The sequence below is a fragment of the Pectinophora gossypiella genome, chromosome 20 (genome assembly GCF_024362695.1).
Source record: "Pectinophora gossypiella chromosome 20, ilPecGoss1.1, whole genome shotgun sequence".
In the NCBI taxonomy this organism is placed as follows: Eukaryota; Metazoa; Arthropoda; class Insecta; order Lepidoptera; family Gelechiidae; genus Pectinophora; species Pectinophora gossypiella.
This window is the reverse complement of record NC_065423.1, coordinates 449,947-463,804: the sequence shown is the minus strand read 5'-3', so window position 1 is coordinate 463,804 and position 13,858 is coordinate 449,947.

The window sequence follows — 13,858 nt, the reverse complement described above, 5'->3', positions numbered from 1 at the left end:
GTATGTAAGAACAATGAGCGGGCGAAAAATATCAGGTGTTTGGACTTTCATTTTAGAAGTAAATGAACCAAACAAAGTAAAATGTAGTTTGTATGCGAGTCTCTAATATCTTGTGGTGGTAGTAATTCTGAGTTTTATTTAAATAATGCCATTGACTTTGAGTACCTATTCAAGAAAAAGTAATTCCATAATACATTTACATAATTAATACTTAAATAACTCCATAATACATTTCACCTAACTAAACCTGTAATCAAATTATCGTCACCTAATGACGAATTTCGGTTTCGTGAACCGAATTTCGGCCGAATGACGAAATTCGGTTTAACCTGCCGAATTTCGGTTAAACCGAATGTGAAACGAACTTCGGCCCATCCCTAATATTTATCAATTGATAAAAACAAAAAAATGCGCTTTTGAATGTGTATGTTGTTGAAAAGTTCGCTTCTTTCATAATGGCATTAACAGCAAAAGCTCATCCTTTTCCTAAATTCATGTTTGGAGAATCATTCAAAAGCACCTGCCCTTTATTGTGGTGGACTTCTGTGACTATAGAAGATGAAGAAAGATGGCTAGAAAAAGAAAGTTCTTTAAATTTTGTGAACAGTTATTAACCGAAATATGTTTTTCAACATTCGGGCTAGTGCAGTCGAAGCTAAGGAACAGATTGGGCAATGAAAAGGCTGTAAAGCTTGTATTTTTGTTTAAATATTATAACCAAGACAACTAAACCAAGAAGCAAGATATAAGTTGGATTTTGGGAGAACAAATTAGTTGTTCTTCAGCTACAGTGCAGTGCCCAGGCCAATGGAAATAGGTTCATCAGCTATACTTAATACATGTATGCATACAATAAAAAATTAAAAAGGGTAAAAAGTATTGAATGGTAATTATCAGATAACACAATAACATAATTATCTTGATAATTTCGAACCCTGGTTGTATGTTAAGTTAATCCACATACCTACCACATAAAGACCGGCTGTTATGAGTTTTGATTAAGCTTACTGATTTTTACATCTTACATGTATGTACCTATATATTCATTTAACTAAGAAGAGCGGTACCTACCTATATACATTTACACACATACCAATAGCTACAAATTGAAAAAAATAATGGTAGGTAGGTACTTCTACTATTTGAGCTACATTCCTCCATTATGACATAAGTTGGGTATTTTGTTTTGATAAAACAATTTAGAATAGATAAACTATTAAGCATAAGTAGTAGCACGGAAAGTTCAATCACCTTTGCATTTTTATTCCTCACATTTCGGCGACGACAAAATCACTACTAGTTGACAAATAATGCGCAACCGTTAATCCATCTATTTTAGGTAGATTATCCGATTCATCCATTTTATTAATCGAATAATATTTACTATTATTAGGACGAAAACAACAAAATACTGCGCAAACTTTTACACCTATTACTACCTATAACTGCTGGCGACCTGATATTAAGCGGGCCGCGGCCCGCGCGGCTCGTTGACGTCACAAGCGGTCACGTGACTGATATTTTTCAAAACTTTGAGTGACTATAAAATCAAAACTACTAAGTATTTTTGACTACAACACAAACGAGTGTATTTCTATACATACAGGCTTTACTGAGACAATATTTTAAGCGATTTGCCATACCTAATAATATTCTCCATTAGGTATTTATGTTAAGCGTTCATAATAGAATTTAATTATTTAAAAATTGCCAGTTTTTTATTTTTTTCTTTGTATTTATCTAATTACCTATCTGCATACCAAATTTTAACTCTCTAGGTCATCTGGAACTGGGTTAGAGTTTTGATCTATAATATATTTGTTTTGGTTTTGAGTTTTGTTTTGGTCAGTCAGTCAATGATAAAAATGAGGATTTTTGGACATTAATATCTAAATAATCGTTTGAGATAAGTTTATGAAATTTAAAACACATATATTATGTATCTCGCAAGTCTCAATACACGAGCCAAATTTTATACGTTTATGTGAAATAGTTTTTGATTTATGAGGGGGTCAAAAGTGGCTCCAAATGGTTCGTGTAATATTACACACGGTGCGGCTCGTCAGTTCTGTTTCTTGAACTTGGCTTGACACGCTACCGCGTGTCTAGATAGTAAATTGAATAAGAATAGGTTACATCTAAGTATTGGAATGTTTGTATGTAAGTTATGTGTGTAAGTGAGGGTGCATAATGAATATATTTGTGTTATTATATCGACTATTACCTAATTTTAAATTAAGAATTTTCCATCCCTTTTATCCACTTTGAACAAAAGAAGGGGAATGCATTTTATGAGGCTAATGTAAGTTATTAGACGGAATGGAACAAAGGCGACCGCAATCGAAGCGTGAGATGGCTTTGGCAAAGAGTTTATTTAGATGAATGGCCCTCTACCGGACAGTTAAGAGTCCGTGGTTAAGAGGGAGAAAGCTCTACGCAATTACTATCGAATAGAAATGTGTATAGGTACCTAATGTGTTGCGAAAAATGTGAGGACAATTTTGTGGTTAATTTGGTGGCACTTTAAGTTTGTAATTGTATTTTTTTTACTGTTTTTATATTATTTATAGTCTTATTTTTTTCTTTTTATGTTTATTTTTGTTGTATTATTTTTCTCGTCATACAGCGCATTGGGTTACACTGTAATGTTGTATGAAAGAACAAAAAAATCATCACGAAAGTCATAAAAAATCAGATGACCAGTTCGGATAACGCGTGACTTACAGTATCACGACACGGGTTCGAAACTCGGCTCGGGCAGATTCATCTGGCGCTATCACTAAGATCACTAGCATGATGAAGGATTATAAGTCTATCATCAAAAAAACAGATACCAGAGTTGATCATTCACACTTTCAAGGAAGAACGGATGGTTCTTTTTGCGACGCTATTAGCCAAAGGATTATTTGATTGAATTACCTCCTATAGGAGGCGAGTGCACTTCAACAATGGATGCCGCAATCCAATTATGGACGGATGACCTGGTTGGTTTGATCAATGTTTAGAGAAGTTCCCTCTAAGGGGAATCTATTACCAATCCATCATCTCCATCAAAATGTCCTCCGTGGTCCAGTGGTTGACCGTTGTGCTCACGATCCGGAGGTCCCGGGTTCGAATCCCGGTGGGGACAAATCACAAAAATCACATTGTGATTCCTAGTTTGGTTAGGACATGACATGCTGATCACTTGATTGTCCAAAAGTAAGATCGTCCGTGCTTCGGAGGACACGTTAAGCCGTTGGTCCTGGTTACTATTTCAAAAAATTCAAATTCAAAAATATTTATTTTTCAAAATTGGCTTACAAAGTTAGCGCTTTTTAACGTCAAAAATTAAATTACATATTATGTAACTAGCTGTAAAACTACTACCACATCGGAATCTGTAACGCTGAGGGAAAGACGTGTCCAGAAAACCTCCCAGCACAGGGCCCTAGTCCTACTGTTTCATGATTTACTGATGTAAGTATGTAGTCGTTATATGAGTCATGTCAGACGCCTATGGCGGCTCAATGCTAACCCTGTTACCAGGGATGGGGTTGATAATCCACCTCACAACCCACACGATAGAAGAAGGTTGCGCAACGAGACACCAAGGGGGTTAAAAAGGCCACATCAAAGCAATTCACCTAATAAAGCAATATTGAAATTTGACTTTTGCGCATATAAAAGTAAATGTCAAATTCAAACACTACCTACTGATGGAGAGATTCCAGTGCAGCCCAGTTACAGTTTCAGACAGCAATACCTTTGTACCAAGTACCAACGAGGGGAATTCCAAATGTTTTTTTGTTTTTCATAAAATGTTTTGTTCAATTGCCCCTTTTGTAACGTAATATTCTTCATGTGTATTTCAATCGTGAATCTCCGTCCTTTGACAGGCAGCCCCAACAGAGCGCTGAGTTGTTATTTACATAGTCGTTTTTTGCCTGTGAACGGTATAATACTTTTACCCGACTGTGGCAAAGCAAAAAGAAGGGTTATGTGTTTGACCTCTGTGTATGTATGTGTCTATGCACGTCTGTTCCAACTCAAAACTAACTTCTAAAATGTAGTATATTCTGTTCTCTTGTTAATATTAATTAAACACGGATGTGACAGAAGCACTGGTTTATTTTAAAAATGAAAAATCTTTGTTACAACATGTACGTTACGTACAATAGCCAATTTTCCGCTAAATCATAAAGACTTGTCTTACAGTCTTTTTAGAGGCGTCCGTAGTCTATACCCACGCGTTATAGGTTAACCTTTTTTATATCTTTATTATGATGAAGCTTCGATATCAGGACTAATTGTATCCAACCTAACCTGACCTGGAACCAGACTTTGAGAGAGCAAAAAAGTATTTTCCAGTATGCCAATACTTACACACACACACACACACACACACACACACACACACACACACACGCACAAACACACACGCACACGCACACACGCACACACGCACGCACGCACACACACACACACACACACACACACACACACACACACACACACACACACACACACACACACATACGTCCCACTGCTGGGCACAGGCGTCCCCTCAATCAACCGGAGGGGGTATGGAGCATACTCCACCACGCTGCTCCACTGCGGGTTGGTGGAGGTGTTTTTACGGCTAATAGCCGGGACCAACGGCTTAACGTGCCCTCCGAAGCACGGAATCATCTTACTTTTTCGGACAATGAGGTGATAATACCAATGCCAATACCAATTGGTGGTGGTACTTACTGAAAACTTTTAGCCTCGCAACATAGAACTAAAATATCGTTCTAAAACATAAAAATAATCCTTCCGTATCGATACAAAAGCGTATTCAAAAATGCTAATCCATTGCTACAAAAATCCCTGCTATAAAGTTCCGACCACACGCAACACAGTCAAATCGGGGTTGCAATTCAATTGGAAGAGGCGAGTAACATTTTTGACGCAGAATTTATTTTTTAGTCATCTCGTGTGTGTTGCAAAGCTAGTGTTGTTTGAATACTAATTGGGTAAAAACCTCTGGTAGGTACATACGTGACTAGAGGGGTATGCCACGCTTTAGATGTAGGTACGTAAAAAAAACAAAACAAAAGAACATCGAATTCATACAGGTAAGTATATTGTTTTTTTGACCTTACTTATTGTAGCTTTGACTCAGATGCATTAACTACCTTGGACGGACAAATGGGGAGCGCTGAGAGCTCTGACCCGGTGTTGAGGTAAACTAACAGAAGACATGAAACTCTATGTAGTAAATACTTAATTGGTAAAAAAACAAAGTCATAAAAAAATATATGTACATTATATAATAACATTCTTTTCAAAAGCCTTTGCGTTAATTTCTAATATTACTTAAGTCAAAAATAATTATCTTCCATGTTGATTATAAATTATATAGTGAGTTATACAGTGAGTGTATAGTGTATGTAGAGATGTATACAATTTATAATGTTTTTCTTTTATAAGTTTTTAAAGTCTATATAGCCTGAAAACGTTTTATTTTAATTTGATGTTTTGTTTCTCGCTGACTATGTTTTGTGAGTTAACATTTAAATTATTATTACTAATAAAGAACTTTGAAAAACAAACTTAATTGGTAATCTAGAGGTGTCGAAGCAAGATTAAGGAGAATAAACAGAGCATCACGCCTGTATCCCCGAAGGGTTAGACAGTGTATAGTATAGACACCCACTCCTGGCCAGCTATTTTTAAGTCCCATGTAATAGGAGACGAGCCTATTGCCAATAACCGGGCACAAATCCCGGAAATCACGTGAAATCAATTATCTATAATCCAAACTACAAAGTAACGATGTGTTTCACGCGTTCTTCGAACAGATTCATTTTGGTTTTATATCATTAATTTTGACAATAAAAATCGATCTAATGATGATGAATCTAATAAAGTCTGAATATGAATGTGTATAATGATGGATCTAATACAAATTAGATCTAGCTTCTTCAGCGAGTGCTTGTTACTCTAGTAATGAGGTCGCCTATAATAGGTACCTCATAAAAGCATAATTATGCAGAAATACTTTTACGTTGGTACTATAAGATCTAATTTGTTATTCTTGGAAAAAAAGACGACCCACTGACCAAAAAAAACCAATGTTTTTGTAATGATTGTACATTGACTATAAATGGATACGTTTTGTTGTAAGATTGACGATATTTTATTTTATTTCATAATAATTGAATTTAACGAAGACGAAGTGGATAATAAAGGAAAAAACCGTAACATTCAAATGACATAATAATTTAGTTATCAGTAACAATCGGTCATCATTAGGCGAATTATTTGAAAAGAAATCGTTGGATTTTGTGTAAATCAAATTCTATTATATTTACATTATTTTCACAGAAAGACAGACACAACTCAATTCAGCAATCGTAATGCAAAAGACCAGAGGAAAATTTTAATATACATAATTTGTCACAGCCCTGACACATAGGTACTCCATTCAAAAATTCTCATGTGTGCCGCCTTATATCGTCGGAGCGAGACAGACATGTAGCGTGCTCTCCATTAAAAGTATGTGGCCCTCAAGGAGGGGTGAGGAATTACAAGCTCGTTACAGGTGCGGGGGCGGAGAGAATTATTATGTTTTTTGTGACTTGGTATTAAAGTCCATAGTCGGATATGACGAATCGAACCGTCTTCTACTTCTGTCATATTATCCTCGTGATCTAATAATAATAATAATAATCTTTATTGCACAAACTTACAACAACACAATGACAATATATAGTTAGACTTTAAAAACAAGTGCAATTACAAAAATGCAGATAATAACAATGGTTAATTAAACAGGCATACAATCAATGCATACATAGACATACCTACTTATCCCTTAGCCTTATCATCTTTCTGCCTTTATCCCTGGGTGGGCACGGCACAACGTGTAAGTATTCCTCTTCCATTACCCACTTGCCTTTAATAAAATTATTTAAAACAAGCTTTTTTACACCGAGAAATAAAGGAAATAGATGGTTTTCATAAAACATTCCATTTTACATATTTTACTAGAGAACCAGGGATAAAATATTCTTAAAATATCCCACCATAAAAAGTAACGTGTCTATATAACATATCCTCCTTAAAATATGGAGGGCTTCATATAGATGGAATGAATCAGTGAAATAACGAAACATTTACGGGCCATCGAGTGGAGTTTCATCAGTGGAGTAACGTCAGTCAGAACCCCACAGTTAAGCGGCTATTTGTGCCTCATTTATCCTAATGCTCCACTGGTGGAGCACAAGTAGACCCACCACCGCGCCGGTATGATATCCACCATTACCCCGCAGTTCAAGCGCACAGATGTGTCACTTTGTTCAGATGAGGGTCGGCGCGCACTTATTAGAATAGAATAGAAATCATTTATTTTAGATATAAGTAGGTATAGTTACACAGTAGGAGTAAACATAATAATTAAATTCTAAAAAAATAAAATAAATAAATAAATTTTAAATAAATAAATAAATAAATAAAGGGACGTCAGCTCAGCAATATGTTGTGACACTCCGACATTGAGGGAGTGCCACAACGCTGATTTTCAGCTGTGCCCCAAAAATACTAAAAAATAAAAACGAGGTACATTTACAACATCGAAAAAAATCAAGAAAATAAATAAATCAAAATCTTTACTCCTTTTTTTAGTAAATCAAGATCTTTGAAACAGCCTTAATTAATTACGACATTAAAGTGAAAATGTAAGTGGTAACAAAATAAATACGATTGTTCTTTTTTTAAAAGCTCAAACTCATCTAAAATTTAACCGAAATTCTAATCCCTTTTCACTCCAAAAAGGCAGATACTCCCAAGAAAAATAAACTAGATAATAAAAAGAGCATTGAGTGAGGCTTGTGAAGTATTTACTTAGGATCGGGGAGCTTCAGACTTTTCCTTTCTTTCGTAATGTAACTGCGGCGAGCCACGCACGCCTGTCATTGGCCACTGCTAATGTCGCGGACACAGCTTTAACTATTACATTTCGACAAGTGCCTAGAGACCTATATTGCATAACGGAGTATTAAGAGGTTGATGTTAAGATTTTCAAAGTGATTCAGGAGATTCGTATTTACTATTTGGGATACTTTCTTGAGAAACACTCTGCTGGGGAAACGGAAATAAATGTATCGTCCTGTCAACGAATAGTCGTAGGAGAAAGGTTGCGGAATCTGAGTCAGATTTTTTTGTCGTGACTTATTGTAGATTTGCCGCAGATGGCATTACCTACTTGGCCGGACTAATGGGGAGCGTTGAAAGCTCTCACCTGGTACAACGTTTAAGACAACAGGCCTGAGGGTGCCCAGTTGGGCGCGAACCTCGGCTCAGGGCGTTGTCTGAGAGGGAAAATATTTGAAAGAATTAATCGACCCTTGGGGGTCGGGTAACTATCTATGATATTTAAACATGAATTCAAAAAAGTCAAATTCAGTTGTTTAGAGCCCTAACCAGGATCCAAACCTGCGATACTATGTAAGTCACGCGTTTTCTGAACAGTGCTATCATGGATTCTAATTGTCACAACATTTCCTATACAATATATAGGTACCTACCTAAATTAACAATAAATATAGTAATATAATATTGCAACTCAGATTATGCTGGTATTTGTCATAATTTTAAGCATTACAGAGCAAAATCAGCCTGATGTTATACTGAAATCCCTCTCTCCTTATTAAGTACCTTTATGTATTAAGTTACAAAACTTGCCTTTTTCAACAAAAAACGTCCTAATGTATTCATCTGGGTATCAGATTATCATAACTGAAGGCAACCAGATGGTCCTTAACTTATACTCGTAGTACGGAACCATCTCTCGGCGTTCTGTCTGCACCCTTAGCTATAAATCTCGGGATCGGACTCGTAAAACTATAGCATGAGAAATATTACGTGTGACACCTACGGGTGAAGGATTTTGCACGTTTCAACAAATCTATATTTCATTACTGCCTTATACGTATATAATAATATACGTATAAGTTAAAAAAAAAAAAAATTTTGTGATACTATTTTTATGCACTGTAATCTGCAATGTACCTAACCTGAATTGATGCAATAAACGTTATTATTATTAGTATCTAGGTATACTTACTTATTTACAATTAAGAATAGCTACTTACTTATAGTCGGTTTTCATATTTATTACTTAGGGTACCTATATTATTAACTGGGATTAATTATTATTTTTAAATTTAGCGCACATCAATAGTGTAAAATCATTACTTACTCGCAAATAATGATAAAATAATATCTACAAAAAGTAATGATATCCAATCAAAAACATAAAAGTGACATGAGAGCCAAGTTCAATATTATAATAAATGCCTTGGTTGTTGACTTCAACGACAAAATAAGTGAGATCTAAATGGGTGCCAAGTTCAATGGTCAGTCCTGAAATTTATTTATAAGCAACAGTATAACATATCATATCTTCTTATAACATGAGATAATGTATTGTAGCCTAAGGTCTGTCTTGGCTAGTTTTTATAAACCTACCAACGAATTATTATGTTCGATCGCTAGTTTCTTCCAATAATCCAAATTTTCGGAATTATAAAATAAGAACCGACAAATACTTGTAGGTTTAAAACTTGCAAAGGCTATAATTCATATATGAAAACATTACATTGGTTAAAAAGTTATGTTGCAGTTTCTTATCATTTCTTTTCCTCAACCTTGCGAAATTACATAGTTTCAAAAATATTAAATTGAACTTCAACAAGTTAATCTATGATAATTACGTCGAATAAATGATTCTGATTTCTGGGCCCAACGCTCATCCTCTGGATTTCGGAGGCAGTTAGATAGGCTTAAATATGTAACCCTGTACTGCAATGAATGGGACTTGTTTTCGTAACATACAGTTCAACCAGGCCGCTACACTGAGAGTTGATGACCTGTTGTCAGTCTTCAATCCAGCGGACAAAGCCAGCTTAGTGTAACGACTAGTGACGTAAGTTATAGGTTAGGGTCCTATGCCGACTCAATGATAACCCTGACACCAGGGTTTCTAAGAATGGTCATCCACCTCACAATCTACACTATAGAACAAGATATAGATAGGTTACTTTTTTTTGTTTGACGTGACTTATTGTAGATTTGCCGCAGATGGCATTAACTACTTGGCCGGACAAATGGGGAGCGCTGAGGGCTCACACCCGGTACAAAATTTAAAACAGACCTGAGGGTGCTCAGTTGGGCGCGAACCTCGGGTCAGGGCGTCGTCTGAGAGGAAAAAATATTTGAAAGAATTAATCGACTCTAGTGGGTAAATAGCGATAAGCGCTAAATGAGGAAAATCGTCGACCACGCCGGCGGGGTGGTATCGGGGTTCTGAAGTGTTTGGTGTCGCGAGTTGGTTGGGCGCCTCTATGGCTAGAGTAATCGGGTCGTCGGGATCGTATATTACGTCCTTCGGACGCCGATACTTTTCAGTACCGTCCCTGTGCGGGATGTATTCGGAAACCGCAACTACCAGCTCGTGACAGTAACGTTTTGTTGCCCTGAGTGACTGTTTAGCACGATGGCGCTCGAAACAACTGTCACTTTATATTTGGAGGTATTTTAAAGGCTGTACAGGGTTAAAAAGGCCACTCGAAGCAATTCATCTAAAAAGCAATTTGACATTTGCACATTTAAAATTAAATACGCAATGCACACAAATGTCAAAGAGCAATATTGCTTTTTTAGATGAATTGCTTTGATGTGGCCTTTTTAACACCCCAATAGTGGGACAAAACACATGCCTGCAGTCCTTATCGAGGTAGACAGATTAACAAGGCTACAGAAGACAGTTTGCAGTTACACCTAGAATACTTCTAGGCGTAATATTATATTATGTACTTTTTAACTCCCAGCCCAGCAGATCTTCACATATAACGGGCAGGTAAAACACAGGTTTGTTTCATTATGTTTTTTTACGATCATTCATAAAAACGTAACAAGAAAATGTTCATTAAATTATACGAAACATTTTTAACCTCGACGCTTACCCACCAATTTCGTTAGGATATAAAATTCCACCATTTTGCAAGAAAAGTGGCTGCCTAAAGTTGCCTTGCAAGATGTATGCTAATTCCCCCTTTGTACTGAAGCGGGACATGGCGTTTTTATGGGTCGGAATGGTCCCGTAATAATGTTACGAGAGTCCCGGGACTTTTTATTTAGGGAGGAGTATTTATGAAGCGGCGGTGAGGAATTATGAGTGTGTGGAGGTCGCATTTGTTACATGTGGGAACGTATCGCTTGGTAGTTAGTAGCGGGTACTTGTTAGATTAGCGGCACGCATGATGGCCGTTTTGACATAATAAATTACAGCAATTGCTCCGTTAATAAACAAAATACAAAACACTTTATTGCACAAGATATACTAAATACTTATAGATAATGGGATAAAGGAAATAAAACAAGAAAATTGTAAACTTATACAGAAAATGTAATGCTGATTATGAAAGAAAGGTAAAGGTACATTCCTGCATAAATATTTTTATTATTAAAAATATATAATAATAGTTATATATTAATAAGAAATATGCTGAATACAATAAAGTAAAGCCCTATTATTGAACACATAATAATTACGCATTTCGAGATAGTTATCTGAGAAGAAATATAGTAGGAAATATTTAATTAATTCTGTTTCATAAAATATTGCCGACTGAATTTTGAAAACTTAAGCTTTGAAAACCACCAAAACAAAATAATATAGTTGTCTCTTTACGTTTTTTCTACTGTGAAAGAAGACATTTCTCGGGAATGTGGGTTGTCTCACTATGTTTTCCTTCACCGCCGAGCACGTGATAATTATTTATGATCCAAACATGGATTCGAAAACTAATTCGAAATTCATTGGTTTTTAATTATACTATTTCATAAAATATTGCCGATTGAATTTTGAAAACTAAAGCTTTGAAAACCACCAAAACAAAATAATATAGTTGTCTCTTTACTTCTGCTATTTGCGTAAAACCATTGCAGCAATACCAAACTTTGGCACTAAATCTCTGCCGCAAAAAATCTAAAATAAAACACGGTTCGAAAACCAAATAGAGCTAAGCAAAATAACCGCTGATCTGTCGATAAAAACTTGCTTCGGCCCCACTAATAAATATTCGGTCAGTTGTATCGCAGGAACCGATGAAGCGCTTTCTATCCGCTTGCGAATTTATGGTTCCGGCGTCCGGTAGCGTGCGATCACGGAATAGGGGCCCTTCGAGGCGCGGGTGAAGATGGTGGTGAACAGATACTATCAGAGATGACGTTAGCACTGGACTGCGCGGTCTACCGAAATATAACTAACAAAAAACAAAGAAAGCTCGCTGGAAATATTTAGGTACCATGATACTAACATAGCACACGCCTGTATCACTGAAGGGGTAGGTAGAGGTGTACACACCCACTCCTAGCCAGTCAGTAGCTAGCTAGCTAGTAGTAATATTTAAGTCCCATATAATATGGGGCAAGCCTATTGCCATTAACCGGGCACATCTCCTGAAAATCACGTGATATCAATTATCTACGGTCCAAACATGAATTCAAACTCGTGAAATCGAACTCGATGGTTTAGAGCCGGGATATGAACTTATGATATTACAAAGTACCTTGATGATAATACGACCGTATTATGTTACAATGTATATACAATATTTGAACAACAGACAAAGACCCAAGATACAAGAAGAATAAGTACCTACGTATTCTTCTCAGTGTCAATAGCATTCATTCTTTGCCGTTTAATTTACCGTCGTAATGACAGAATCATAAAGTCTAGATAGTGTGTCAGATATAATACACATCACCCAAAATCACATCACATAAAATCAACTGTAGACTGTGGTTTGGACATTTAATTAATTATTGTAATCAAAGAATATCAACAGCCTAACTAAACTCAACGTGCTTTTATACTAGATTGCTTATCGAAGGCGTTTCATATCTGATGACGACGACATTTAATTTTAGACTGCAAAAAAAAGTTTTTATCGCCACTTTCGTGGCTCGTCCGCGACCTTGACAAAGAGCAAGACAAAACGGCTCTTTGTCATCTTTTTATAAGTACTTTCTCCCTCAAATAATGGATCATAATAATGATATATCTGCACCATTCTGGCTACACGCTCTCATTGGTTTCAATAACGCCTGAAGCTTCTAATTTTTACATGGAAAACTGAAATTGCTATTAAAATCGGGTAGGCGCTTTGATGAGAATTTGTTAGTTGATCGCCTTTGTAAATAGAATGGGGCTATCAAAATGAGATTTATCTTCTATGAAATATTTTGAACACGTTTAAAAATGATTATCGGTTGGTACTGTGGGAGATTTTATGTAAATTGCTTTTTATTCATGTGTTTTATGAAGATTGGTGTTCAGCCAGGTCTATTATTATTAATAGAGTAGATTTATTCGTAATCATCTCCATAGCGAGTTATATCCCGTTTCACACAGGGTCCGATTTGTCACCTAATCTGAGGATTTGACAGGTCGGGTTTTTTCTACAGAAGCGACTGCCTGCGAAAGACATTTCTCGGGGATGTGGGTTGTCTCACGATGTTTTCCTTCACCGCCGAGCACGTGATAATTATTTATGATCCAAACATGGATTCGAAAACGAATTCGAAATTAATTGGTTTAGGCCCGTGCTGGGATTTGAACTTGCTACTTCACAGAGTCAAGCGTTCCTCTATTTAGGCTACCACGGCTTAGAAGTAGAAGTGTACTGGAGTATTTAGCTAGAAGTAGATTTATTGAAATAAAAAAATATAAAAAGCGCATAGTTATGTTTAGCTTCAATATTTCCAATGATAAGTATATTTCAGTCTTAATTTTCGCAAATTTTGAACAAGTTTCGTTACTTTTAAA